Source organism: Sturnira hondurensis, unplaced genomic scaffold, assembly GCF_014824575.4.
Source record: "Sturnira hondurensis isolate 20B ecotype Veracruz unplaced genomic scaffold, ASM1482457v3 Scaffold0007865, whole genome shotgun sequence".
NCBI classification, from domain to species: Eukaryota; Metazoa; Chordata; class Mammalia; order Chiroptera; family Phyllostomidae; genus Sturnira; species Sturnira hondurensis.
This window is the reverse complement of record NW_028080496.1, coordinates 10234490-10249113: the sequence shown is the minus strand read 5'-3', so window position 1 is coordinate 10249113 and position 14624 is coordinate 10234490. Positions and strand designations below refer to the sequence as shown.

General features: G+C 45.1%; 1 protein-coding gene across 7 annotated transcripts in view; it reads right to left on the bottom strand.

Annotated features, from left to right (window-relative positions):
• Window positions 1–14316, bottom strand: part of MEF2A (myocyte enhancer factor 2A) — a 104543-nt gene extending 90227 nt beyond the window's left edge. For 4 of the 7 annotated variants that reach the window (XM_037053727.1, XM_037053725.1, XM_037053734.1 and 1 more), the window contains exon 1: window positions 13819–14316. The gene's annotated coding sequence lies outside the window, so the exon portion shown is untranslated. The remainder of the gene's footprint in view (window positions 1–13818) is intronic. The other 3 variants (XM_037053731.1, XM_037053732.1, XM_037053733.1) reach the window with 3 other exon arrangements.
• Window positions 14317–14624: the final 308 nt, after the last annotated feature.

Below are 14624 nucleotides of genomic sequence, written 5' to 3'. Positions count from 1 at the left end.
AAACGGAGAGTAAAGGGAAAAAGAAAGAGGAGAAAATCTAAGCTGCTGGAAGACCAAAGAGAACTGCAACACAGGACGTCGCATGACCACTGGCCAGCTGTATACTGACAGAAGAGGGCACCCCATAATCTAGGAATACTGTAAAACACACACAAAGGAAAGGTAAAATCCAGAAAATCAAGAATTTGACACATATCAAAAGAGGAACACCCCCTACCCAAAACAACCTCAAAGCAGGAAAAATAGGTAAGTCATACTCCAAACACAATTAAATATACTCAAACAAGTATTTGAGGATATGAAAACCACTGTGAATCAGATATTCAAACATTAAAAACAAAAATGGACCAAATACCAAAAAGCTGGCTGAATTCCAAAAAGACATGGGAAAAACTTAAAAATTATTACTGAAGTGAGGAACAAATTGCAAGTCACCCATGGGAGAACTGACTCAAATGAAAACGAGCTACCACAGTCCACCATCCACCAGGTGTAGCCACGGCCATCCACACCTGCTGTTACGCTTCATCTGATCTGAGATAACTCCCTATCCACAACTCCACAATAAGTTTTTTTTTAATTTATTGATTGTAGAGGGCGAGGGAAAGAAACATCAGTTTGTTGTTCCACTTATTTATACTTTCATTGGTTGATTCTTGCATGTGCCCGGATGGAGAGTGAACCACAGCCTTGGTTATGGGGACAACAGGACCCAGCAAGGTTACTTCACAGTAACTTACACCCCTTCAGACACTCACTCACATAAGCAAACTTATGTTTTTTATCACAGTGAAATACTGTATTTGCTACACATTTAGGTATTGCTTAGCCATTTGACATGTCTAAATAGGTTATTAGGTTCCTATTCTTTCTTTTCAATGTGTCACTGACAAAGTTTTTTAGTTTGTTCCCCTAACTCCATCAATCCCATTAGCCCTGTGTTATTTTTTTTTTAGTCCTCACCTGAGGATATGTCTACTGACTTTAGACAGAGGAAGGAAGGGAGGGAGAGAGGGGGAGAGAGAGGGAGAGGGGGAGAGAGAGAGAGAGAGAGACAGACAGACAGACAGACAGACATCGATCAGTTGCCTCCTGTATGTGCTCCAACTGGGGACAGAACCCTCATCTTTTGGTGTGCGGGCCGACGCTCCCACCAACCCAGCGGTCCCAGGCAGCCCTGTGGTATGTGCTGCACAGGCCCGGTGAATTTAGAACACACAGGCCCTATCACAGAACTGACTGTACATGTGAACATACACACACACATGTGTAACCCTTAGCTCTACAGAGAAGGCCTAGAAACAATGACACCTCGGTAGCGATGAGCACACCCAGTGCCCAGATCTTGATGTCTAACTGCTCCCCTCCAATAAAAGCCAGTGCTCTTTGGGAAAGAAGACAACCACAGGATTGGGCCAGGTAAACTCAAGTTGAGCCTGGATGGAATCTCTCACAGTAGCAGAAACTAGGAAGTTCTTTAGAAAGAATGAAGAGAGGTCAAAAGGACACAGGAGTCAACCAGAGGAGCTCTCAATGGCCAAAGCTGGATGATCTGAGCAATAAAATAAATAATGACAGTATAACATTATAACCTACAAAATAAAATATCTTTGGGTCTGTACTAATATAAGTAAGTGACTAAATAAATAAATGGCAGAGAAGGGACAACTCTTCTTTATCAAAGACTTTCAGCTGGCAAATGAAGGGAAAAAAAACGACAAAATCACCACTAAGTAAACATGACAGAAATAACTGCTGTAGTAAATTCCACTGATGGATGCTAAAACGAGTGGGTCAAAGTCTGAAGGGAAACAGGACATTTAACACAGACTCTCCCCCCAAATAACATCTCCAAAGAGAAAAAACAACTTCACAATGAAGAAACCAGTAGAGGCCACCTACATCATGCGAGCAAAATCAACGTCCCCGGTAACAAGACACTGACATCATGTACCCGCTGATATAAAATGCACCTCCTGGTATAATACCATTACTCTTCTGGCGTTACAGCCAGAGTGCAAAATCCCACATGAATCATAACAAAGCATCAAACCAACCCAAGCAAACTAAAAAACATTCTAAACTGTAAGAACTGGTACTCTCAAAAGCATCCAGATCACAAAGACAAGAGAAGAACGAGTTAACAGTGAGCCTTCTCCTTACACTTAATAGATAGATAGATAAACCCCCTCAGTTCCCTACCGGCTTCACATCTTCGCCTCCACTCCTCTCCAAACATCCATTTCCGAGCCAAATGGCTGGGCCTCGTCATGACCAGGACCTGTCCACTCTGGTAGTAAACTGCACACCCCACTCCCTGACATACCCCTTCATCCGCCCAGGCACTCTCCCACGAGGGACTGCATCATCTCCGCAAGCCTGCCCCTCCTCCTGTGCTTCCTTGTGAGTGAGCTGCCCATTGGTTCCCTCAGTTGCCCAGACACCCCATCTGCACCCCTGACTCTTTTCCTTCCACCTTCCACGTGCCCTCCCTCACTGAGTCCTCTCATTCCACCTCCTGCATCTCTCAGAGTCACCGATTTTCTCAGTCCTCATCCCACCGTGGTACTCCAGGCCACCTCACCCCTTTTAACAATCAAGAACTGTAACACCCTCTACNTGAGTGAGCTGCCCTTGGTTCCCTCAGTTGCCCAGACACCCCATCTGCACCCCTGACTCTTTTCCTTCCACCTTCCACGTGCCCTCCCTCACTGAGTCCTCTCATTCCACCTCCTGCATCTCTCAGAGTCACCGATTTTCTCAGTCCTCATCCCACCGTGGTACTCCAGGCCACCTCACCCCTTTTAACAATCAAGAACTGTAACACCCTCTACTGTCCCTGCCTTCTAGTTTTAGCCCTCTCCAAAGAACTCTCCACAGTGCAATCAGTATTATCCTTTTAATCAGTCTCCTTCCAGGCTTAAGATGCTCCCATTTGCCCCAGGATGAAGCACAGATTCCTCTGTATAGCTTATATATAGCTTTATATAGCTTTATATAGCTTATATAGCTTATATAGCTTAAGGGCTCTTCACAACTTGGCCCATGTTTGCCTCCCTCAGCCCATCTTCCCCGACCCTGCCCTCTCCTGCACTGACCCACCCACACTTGAACTCTAAGTTTCCCCGGGCAATTAATTCAAGCTCTCTCAGTGTATCTCTGTCCTTAACTGGGCCCTGGTGAACACCACCGTCTCTCTTCACAAAGCCGTCCTGTTCACTCTGCTGGCTCCAGCCTAAAGTGAAGGTGTCACTTCCCAGGGAATAAATTTTTCTGTCACAGTTAAACTGGGTGAATTGCCCCTTGTGTTCCTGGAGAACTCTGCACTGCCCCCGTCAAGCACACAACAAAGGGGACTACAAACATAGATACAACCACACTCCCACCTGTAGGACTGTGAAAGCCAAGCCTGGTCATTGGGAGGGCTCGCCACCCAGCCCAGTGTACTGAGCGCATATGGTAACGACCCTTACTGTAAACTACATCGCAGAGACTCAACACCCAACGAGTCCTGGCTTAGGAGCACACTATTCTTCCCACTATACTTTGTGGCACTTAATTTTACTTTCATAAACAATTCGATGTTAATTAGGTATAAAGCATTTAAAGTTAAGAAGGATCTAGCTATCAACTAATTTTATTAATTAAAGTGATGCCCAGAGAGGTTATTACCGGCTAAAGAACAAAACACTATAAAACAGCAATGCCAAGGTTAGGCATTTTGATGTTCTTTAATTACATACTTTAATCTCAGAAATTAGCATTTTAAATTTTGAAGTGGAAAAACATTAAAGTTTTTCACTTCTTCTAGGATAGCAGAGTTACTAAAAACAGAACAAATGAATCACCAATTCACTTTAAAGAATCCAAAATTACCTAAGTGTTATAATATAAGAATATTTAATTATGGTATAGGAGTAATAAAGATAATACTGACTGAGTCATTTATATAATTATATGTTATAAACAACATAGGTATCAACTATACTCAAGGCCCTGTGGAACACACTCACTGAATACGTGAAGAAACATCAAATAGGATTCTTACTCCCAAGAAGCTTAAAGTGTGTTGGAAAACAACACCCAACCATCACAAAATTAAACAGAAAAATTAAGTGAAAGCAGTCATTTAAATTGTTAACATTTTCAAAGGAAAAGACTTTCTCCTAAGGAGTTTCAGGAATATACAGAGAAATTACAATCTACTGCCCAAGGAATCACTCAGAATTTTTTAGCTTGGCCAGCTGCGAGGGCTCTAAAATGTGCTACCATCAAGCAGTCTACTGCCCAGTTCTGCGTGTCTCAATGCCCCGCGCAATAAGAGAGACCAGAACTCCCAGAAGAAGTGGCTGTGTCTAAGACAGCTGTAGGAAAGGCAGAGGATGAGTCTAGAATAACTTTTTGTCCCAGAAGAAGGACGTGCTCCAAAAATGACAGGAAGAGGTGAAAGCAATCAATGACTTAAGCTGAAGGAAATGTGAGTGAAGGTGGAACATGCAAATGAATACCGCACTCACAGCAAGAGCATTTGCACTTACATTGGTATCAAATAAGCAAACAAAAAGGGAAAGTTGGTCTTTACAATGGAATAAAATGCCAACTAATAAAAGTGGAAGGAATAATACAAAAACACAATTTTGGAACCATTGTGTAATTGATAATTGACTTAGGCAAGAATCATCAATGAAAGGTGAAACTATTATATGACCACTTCACAGAGGACTGAATATTTACAGTCTCAAATTGTCTCTCCACCAATTGTTCAATAATAATGAAGATGACAACAGTAACTTTATAAGGAGAAAACTGGCAGGCACACCTGCTAAGTGGTCCAAGTAGACATCACCGACCATGGGTCACACTGACATGGCCCTGCCCCCTAAGGCAGTTCAGGGAGGCCACGTCACCACTTGCATGGGATTCCTGCCAAGGACGCATAGCCAAAGTCTGACAACAAAGGAGCAGTATGACAAACACAAACTACTGGACACCCTACAAAACAAAGGTTCTGGACTCTCCAATACTTTTAATGTCAGGGAACAGGGAAAAATAGTGAAGGACTGTTTCAGATTAAAAGGGATATGATACCTACAATGCAAAGACCATTATAATGCAATAGATAATGTGGATTGGAAAAAAATCTACTAAAGGATATATAAATGGCACAATGGAGATTTCAACAGTAACTGTATATGATAGTATCAACATGAAATTTCTTGAATCATACTATAAGTATATAAGAATGGGACTCTGTTCTTCGAGGATATCACCTGAAGCAATCAGGGGTAAAGGATCCTGCTGTGTGCAACCCACTCTCAAACGGTTCAACGATGAAAATATTTACAGGAGGAAGAGGGAAAAAAAGAGGAGGAAAGAGAAGACCCAAAAGGAGATCTGTAGAGTGTGCTCCTGCCATTACTTTACAAGACAGACAGATGTTCAATGACCTTATGCATCTAACATGCGGTTCCCTTGTCATCAAGGCACCGTGTTAACGCCGTGTGTTAACGTGGCGTGCCCATCCACCCCCGCCTGCATCTGTGTAGTCTCACATCAGCTGGCAAGCCTCTCGGACCCACTGCAGAAGACGGACTCAAGGAGCACCAAACTGCAAAGAAAATGAATACCAGTATCTGCTTCCAGACTTCGGAGCCACTCTGGGAATACAAAAAGTAATAAAGCAAACATGCCAAATGTTACTGGAGGTGACAGGCATATGGAAGTTCACCGTACTATTCATGTACTTTTCTCTTAAGGTTTTTCCAAAACAAAAAGTTAGAAACAAAACAAAACACACTTTTGCCAATACTAAAAGTCTACTTTGGGTAACTGAGCCATCTCTAAACGACAAGAGCTTAACTCCCAGATTCTTCTCTTCCTTTCCCTTCATAATCCATGTCAAATTAAGGTTAACACTATTAAGAAAAAGGTTTTCAGTATCAAAATCAATATTTTGCTAAAGTAGTCCCCAACCTGCAAATGGGATACATTCCAAAGGCCCATTTGTAAGTCAGCTTCTCAAAGTGTGGAATGATTTTCACTATTACAAATAGTGTCCGGTCCCTAATGCGGCCACGAAAGCTCTCCGTAAACCTTTGTTGGCAGCACAGTTGAACTAGCGTTGTATTTCATGGACACTGTGTTAAATTGCAGAGTCCCCTCCCCTGAGCCTTTCTGAAGTGACACAAAATTAGTTGGCTAAGCTAAAGGGAGGACATGGAGGGGACGCAGGCTAGGAAGGAGCAACTAGTAACCAACAGCACTGTTCAACCCAGTTTTTACAGGGACAGGCATTTCAAGCCTGATGTGTAGCCCTCGGTGAGATGGCTCCTCACTGCCCATCCAGAAGGCGAAATGGAACATCAGGAAACGCCGCGGGTGCTACACAGCTCTGAGATCACCGCCCTGACCCAGAATGCTGATGATAGTATGCTAATATGAATACAAATTCATAGGATAGTATTTTATAGTCGGGAAAGTACCTTTATAATTTTTAAAGGCGGACTGGGAAAACTAGTTTTGATTGGCTATTTTATTAGATTGCCCAAAAAAGTGTGTATGGGTTTTTTTCATAAAACATGAGACACATTTTTCCATTTTCACCAATAACTTTATTGTTCTGGATATTTTGAGTTTATTGACTAAGTGTCGCTATTGGCTTCTAGCACGTTTAGAAGCCAGGGATGCGGCTAAACCTTTTCTAATGCATAAAACAGTCCCATGGCAAAGAATTATCTGGCCAAAGTGCCGATAGTACCAAGAAATTTCGCAAATCACTTTCAACACATTCAATCACTCACTGCACCTTCCCCATGCACTGAACACATCTTTATTTGCATTTCAGTTGCGTTTTTGCCTTTCTCGAAATAATAAAGCATAATATGCCAAAATTGCCTATTTTCTTCCATCTTAAATATTAAAAGGTTGCACAAAAATTCACCAATTTTGGTGAGTTTCTTTAATGCATGCTGGTATGACAGCTGTCACAATACAATCTAACGAAATTGTTTCAAATGAAGTCAAAAGACAACTAAGCACCACTGGGGCCATCATACAGAAAAAACTAACCTGTTTGGCCCACCCAGTAGTTAGGGAAACTCCAGCATTCACTATATACCATGACAGCCGGGAGAACACTGAGCACACGAACAGAGCAAGACAGTCTTTGATGTAGGAACTCAGCCTAGCAGAAAAGACTGACATCAACTGGAATATTCCAAGTAGTCTAAAATGGTATTTATTCTACAAATAGTGTATCAAGAGCAAGGGAGAAAAACTTCGTCCAGAGAGATTAAAATTGGTGTCGCAGATGACATTTGAGCTACAACTTAAAGACTGAGTGGTGTGATAGGCATCGGAGCAAAGGAGCATGCCCGCTCCGGGCAACAACGCAAATGAGGGTACAGAGGCACTCAGTCCGGCACTTCCTGTCTTCCAAGTGCCAGGCAGCGGGCCAATGGCTGGAGACCCAGCTACCAAGCAAGGCCTCTGCCTGCATGGAGCTTCCATGCAGGTTGGAGAAAGATCTTAAGTAAGCAATAACTAAATAAACAATTTACGTATACAGTATGAGTATCTTAAAGGAAATAAATGAGATGTGTGAGACAGTAACTAATGAAGTACAACATTAAACAACAGCATGGTCTGCCTGAGAAAGTGAGATTTTGGCCAAGTTCCAAAGGATTAAGACATTCTAGTCTTACAAAGAAGGTGTTAAGCAGGTATTACAGAAAGTGCAAAAGACCCTAAAATAAGGACATACAGCGTTTAAAGAACACTGAGGAGTCCCTGTGGCTGGCATCCAAGGACTGAGGAGGAGAATGGTGAGAGGAAGAAGGGTGAGGAGAGAAAGATCAGGGCCATTCCAGCCAAGTAAAGGAATACAGGCTCCATTTCAAGAGGAATGGGAAGTCATAGGAAGATTCTACGCAGAGAAATGACATGATTTAGCTCCTAAAATAATCCCTGGAGCTGCTGTGTGATGAAAAGAACTTAAAAGGAGCAAGAAAAGAAACAGGAAGCCCTGTTACAAGCTACCGCAGTAAATCATGCAAGTCGATAATGATGCCTTGAAATTAAGAGGGGCAGCAAAGACTAAGAGTGGTGGATTGGCTCAGGATAAATTCTGAAGGAACAACAGAATGTGTGGATGGATAGGATTTGAGAGAAAAGAAATGAATCTAGAAAGATAGCTTAAGTTTCTGACTCGAGTACTGCCATTTACTGAGAGAGAACAAGCCAGCAAACCATGTTTGGGGGTAGGGGGAAGAAGAAGATTGGGGGAAAGGAATAAATAGCTGTATCTTAGTCCTATGGCTAATACTATGTTTGAAATTCCAACTCGATTCCCAAGTGGACATCAAACTCAGGGAAAATTCTGGGCTAGAAAGACAGAAGTGGCAATCATCAGCACTCACGGCCTTTTCAGGGAAGAGCAAACAGCTGGCCCTAACTGGGTCAGAGAAACTGAAGGGTAGTGGCCGACAATGAACCTGGAAAGACAGGATAGAATCCTACGATGCAGGGAACCATGACTGAAATGACAGCGATGGCAGATGGCGATAGCAGTGGCAGGGAGCAAAAATTACTGCATTTTAGGTAGCAAGCGTTGTGCGAAAGCCTTCCTAATACATGTCACTTTAGTCATCTCAACAACTCTATGAAGTAGATAATATTATAATCGCTGTTTTATGCACAAAGCTGCAAAAAGACTGAGAACTTGCCAGAGAGTACAGAGTCCTAGAGAGGGTATTCTAACTAAGGCAGTGTGATTTCAAAGCCCCATCTCTTATGCCTTAAGTGACTATCTCTCTACTAATTTTCTGTACTTTCAAAGCTTTTCTTAAAAAAAGAATGGCATTTAGATCTGAATTTTAGAGGCATGATTTCCACCTCTAAGTAAAAGCTGGATTGTTAGGGAGGGGAACAGAAGTGAGAGAGGCGACGGACCCAGTAGTCGTCAGTGCAAGAGCACCTTGTTTTAATAAGCCAACAGTTACCTTCCCAGGTTCAATGGGGAGGACCCCTTTGTTCCAAGGGTCACAAATCACGTCTCAAAAGTAATACACGTCAACCAACCTACACAAGCATGCTGCAGGGAACAAAAATAACCTGGTAAAAGGATCCAGCTCGGGCAGTATAAATCTACCCCTCACTACGAACATATTTCTCACAACCTAACTTTATTATTGAAGGTTTGGGGGTGGGGGGGGTTAGGTTCATAGATTAAAGTTTATATTTTTGTATAAGAAAATAAAAGTAGCACTGATTCGAGGCAACCATAAGAAGAGGTGCCTTGGCTGATGTTTATTAGAAGTCTGACAGAAGCCTGGTTTCCACCCATGCTCACAGCTCCTCTGGCTTCCAGCACCACTGGTTAACACTCTAAAGAAGTAAGTGACCCACTGCCATACACCAGTGTCCAAATATTGGCATTCCACCTCAGAAACCAGCTAATTTTTTAACTTACATGCCTATAATTTCATCAAGCGATTACTAAGATGATATTAAATAAAAGATTAAGCTCAATAAATATCAATTAAATTCAGTACATGAGAGTAAATATTAAAATCAGTAAATAACAAATAAATGTATTAAAATACAGTATCTACTATGTGCCAATATATATCATGTGCTATGTATAAGACGTTAACAAACGAGTTACACTGAATTACCATAAATTGGACACAGGTCCACAGATTATTGAGGACACAGTTAAAGCACACACAGATAAAATCATTTCATTCCACAAAGCGGTAGCATAAAGTATAAAAAATTATACAGGGTAGGGCAAAAGCAGATTTACAGTTGTTCATATGGAAAATAATACAACTAATGATAATGAAAGAACAAACTGTTTCACACACTCACAACTGTGAAACTGCTTTTGCCCCATCCTGCAGATTACCTACTAAAAAGCTATTTTGAAAACATACCTATTCCGGGTATGTTATAAAAATGTTTTTCTAATTTTAAACTTTAATTACTGTATCTGGAAGACACAGGTAATTCCTAAAGGACACATTTCACCAAAGAGTAAGAAACATACTTATATTTAGCTCTATAACTTTTTTTAATGTTTGGGCAGATTATGGAGGTTGGAACAAAACAATGATTACAGATCACAAACGTACTGTAGAACAGCCAACTAAACATTTACGTATAATCTGACGGTGAATTTAAAGGCTGGGGTGTTGTATGCCAAACACACACGTGCATTCTCCTGCACTTAACGCACTAAATGGAGCCCTGTGGCCACAGGCACTACACGTACAAGCATTAGGCAAAGCACCCGCGTCATCTCCTGGGAAGAAAGGGATGTACGGAGGCAGGAAGAAAAGGGAGCTCAGGCAACATGCGTTTTTGTACATGAAGCCTCAGGCAGTGCATTAAAGTTTCACACCTGCTATTTCATTTAATTTTAGCCATTCCAAGGGTAGGTAGTGTAACTCCTTTGGATTTCACAGATGTCTGTAACTTTGTCAGCAGTAGAGCCGAGATCGGAACCAAGATCTGAGGACACACTGAGAGTCTTCCTTCGTGAGGACTTGCACATCAGCACGAGTTCAACTGTCCCTTTGAAGGAGGTTATCTAACTGCAAGATGGATGTGATTTTCCGCATTTAAACTTCTCTAATTACTTAAACACTGGGAGGGCACTCCCTTCTCCATCTACTAAGAATGTTCACAGATTTTCTTTCTAATCTAGAAAAAAGCAATACTGATCATTTTCAACCCATGAAGCAATATGTTCACTGCCCCATCACTGATTAAAAAAAATTCAGCTGGACTTTGTAACATTCATAGGTACCATGAGTATATCCTGCAAAAAACACCTGGCTGGTGTGTAGCTCAGTGGATTGAGCAGGGGGCCTGCGAACCAGACGATCGCGGTTCGATTCCCAGTCAGGGCACATGCTTGGGTTGCAGGCCAGTTTCCGGCAGGGGCCAGTTCCCTGCAGGGGCCAGTTCCCTGCAGGGGATGCCTGAGAAGCAACCATACATTGATGTTTCTTTCCTCTCTCCTTCCCTTCCCCTCTAAAAAGATAAATAAATAAAATAAAAAAAAAAAAAAAACAGATGGCGTATGGTCTGATTACCAGGCAGAAGAAATGCCCACGGAAAATGCAGAACCATCATCACTGCATGTCCCCTTTTCAGATGAAAAACTGCAAAGGGAGGGCTGATTACCAGGCAGAAGAAATGCCCACGGACAATGCAGAACCATCATCATTGCATGTCCCCTTTTCAGATGAAAAACTGCAAAGGGAGGGGGGAAAGGCTTTCCAAAACCTAACTGACAACATGCTACTTCCCAGTAACAAACTTGTTTCCAGCTGCCTCCTTGTCAATCAGAACACAAACCTACTCAAGATGTAAGCGAAACAGTTCAAACGCTAAAAGCAAGTTCTATTAAACATTTCCATAATTACTTAACCACCTTCAGAGTACATGTAACTGTTTCTCTCTTGGTAACCAAAGAAGTAATGTTGCTACTGCTTGAATATTAATAAAATTAATGTTAACCTGCATGGCATTCTAAATGGAAAATACAACGCTATAATGCAATTGTTTCAAAAAACAAAACACCACTCCACAACACTCAACACCTTTAAAAGAGTATTTCCTATTGCATTTACCAAAAACAACCTTTGTCACACATGCCTATTAAGGAAACATAAAAACTAAGAATATGGAAGGAGATCATCTCCAACAGAAATTCAACCCGGTGACACTGATTATTTCTGAGCCCCAATGAGCTCTTTGCTTTCCACTGAACAACCCCCACCCCTCACTCACGTCCCTTAACAGTTTAATTTTTTTTTAACTTTCCCTGGAAAGTAATTTGAGTTCAATATAATTTCATCACATTTGTTCCAATGTGGAAAAATCCCTAGCTTTAAACACATGTGAATTACATGAGATCTGCAAATTTGTTTCAGGTGGGCACTATTCAAGACATTGACTACTTTAACAATTAAGCTTCTACTGGAAACAATCTTGCAAACTGTTTATCTCAAGACCGAGTCTACAAAGTATTTAAATCCCAGTTTTAGCTCTCCAGAATACTTTCATCATTTTAACACCATCAGCCCAACTTTTTACAATATGCTCACTTAGAACTCAAAGTGACTCCAGAATCGCCATACAGAACACACTAATCTTAGTATTTTGACACGTCACCTGTGATCATTTCAAGTGCTAAAGACTAAATAAAAGTGGCATCCACTTTAGTGGAAGCATCTTTTACTTCTTCCTACAACAAAAGTTATCGTACAGTTAAAGAAATGAGTGGACCAAGCCCTCCAAAAATATGCCCACAAAAAAAATACACCCAAACCAAAAAATGGACACACAAAAGCTACAACAGCACAATAGTTATTTTCTCCTTTCCAAAAAAAAAAAAAAAATTAAAGCTACTTTGTTTACCTCTTCCACAGAGTGACTGTTCAAGTACTGCCAAGGTAACCGATTTTAAAACTGACAACCGGAGTACTCGGCATTGCCAAAACAACACAGCTGGATTCTTAAAGGGAAAGTACTCGTGTGCCTGTAATGTACACCTAATTACAGTTTAAGAAAACCTTCTCTTCGTGGAGTAAGACGTGATACAAGACACAAAGAAAACACACCGCGTTTAAAAAAAGAAAGAAAGAAAAATCAGACAAGATTGGTTTGAAAGCACACACGCACCGTCTGTCGTTCATGCCTCACAGCAGGCCGGTCCGAGAACGCCGTTCCCGGAATCCCAGCCCCTCGGAAAACGCAAACGCAGGTCCCTCCGCTCCACACACGGCCCCCTGCCGGCCCGAGGAGGCGGGCTCGCTTCCCAGCTCAGCCACCGCACCTTCCACGGGGAGAGCGGTCTCCCCGACTCAGAAACGCTCCCCGTCCCCGAAGTAGCCCGCACTCTGCCACCGACCCATGGAATTCTCACGGCTCCACCGCAGCTGATAATCGAACTCCAAGGCAAAGTTTCTGTCTCGCCAACCCTTCCCCGCGAGCCGGGGTCTGTCTGCCGATACTTGGCCGTCCCGGGCGGCACGCGGCGCCCTCCTTCCCCGCGACGCTTCCCTGCAGGGTCGGCTGTCGGCGCCCGCAGGTGCCCCCAGCCCGGCCGCCTCCGCGGCCCCCAATACCGACCCCGCCACTGACATCTACACTCAAGGAGCGTGCGGACCTCAAGGTTCCGCCCCGTTAGAGCAACCTCCGCCCAAAGCAGAAGTGGGGGAACTTCTTCAAGTCCCACCACAGCGCAGAACGCCTCCCACACTGGGGGTCCATCACCTCGGGGAGACCCCGGCCTCGGAGGCAACCAGGGAGGAAGGAAGGAAGGAAAGGGCGCTCGGGCGTTCCGCCCCGGAGAGGCTCCGAGCCTCCAGGGAACTCCTTCAACTTTCAAGAAGGTGACGTCTACCCTCGCCCCCCAGCCCCAAACGCCGTGCGTGCGCGGGGAGGTTCAGCCAGCGGAGTCCGCACTGCCCAGTCCCTCCGCGACACCCCCTGGGTCCCAGGAACAGCCCTCGGGGCACCCCGCCCCCACCTCCCCAGGCGCCTCGCCCCTCGGTACCGACCCCTCTCCACCACCTCTGGTCGCCTACCCGGCACCCCGCCCGCCCCAGCGCCCCGAGCCTGCGATCCGGCCTCCTGCCAGCCGGACGCCGCCCTGTCCTGGCGTCCCTGGGGCCGGCGGGCTCCTCTCCTCGGTCACACCGCATCCCGCCCCAGCGCCCCTCAGCCCTAGTCTGGCCCCGGGTCGAAACGCCGACCTGACACCACCGGCCCCGAGGACCCAGCCCCACCATTTGCGGCCCTCACCGTGTCTCCGGTGCAGCTGGCGGGCGCACTCACGCTGCAGCCAGGACCCGCCACCAGCGCTCTGCGTCGCCCGGAGACGCCTCCTTCAGCCCGGGACTCGCCGGGACATCCGCGCACGGATCCCCACACCGGGGCTATTTTTAGGAGACAGGCCTGGGCCAGACCGGAACTCGTTCCTGCGCGCGCGCATGCGCAGTAGGCGAGAGGGCCTCAGTGTCCCTCCGCCAGCCTCGCCTTCTCGTTCCTTTCTTCCGAATCCCTCTCGCGCTTATCGCAGGTTTCCTTTTGGAGCTGCTTTACCCTCTGGGTGGATCCTAGAGTCTTGAAATGGGAAAGACAAAGGTGTGGACCAAGACAGGCACACTGATTGGAAGTCAGAGCTACTCCACAAGGACAAGAGGGGCGGACTATGTTTTTCCGGGTGGGTGAGGAGACAGATCAGTACAGGAAGGGAGATGACGGCGGTTTGGCGCCGGGCTGCGGGATGGACCTTGCTTTCCTCTGAAGGCGTGCTCGCTAGGGAGGGATATTGGTCACTTGATGAGGGCTGGGCGTCTCCCAGGGCGGGGCGGCCTGGTGGCGTCCCGGTGGCGTCCAGGACCTCGGCCCCCCCCGCCCCCCCTGACCAGCCCGCGGGGGCCGGGCGGAGCGGCTCTAATGACGCCGCGCGAGGCAAATGGCCGCGCCTGCCCGCGGGCGGCAGCCAACCCGGGGCGCCGGGGGGCGGGGCCGCGGCTCGGGTGCGAGAGTTCCGCACGGTCTTGGAGCCCGGTGCACGATAGCGTCCTTAGGAGCACCCTGGGCGT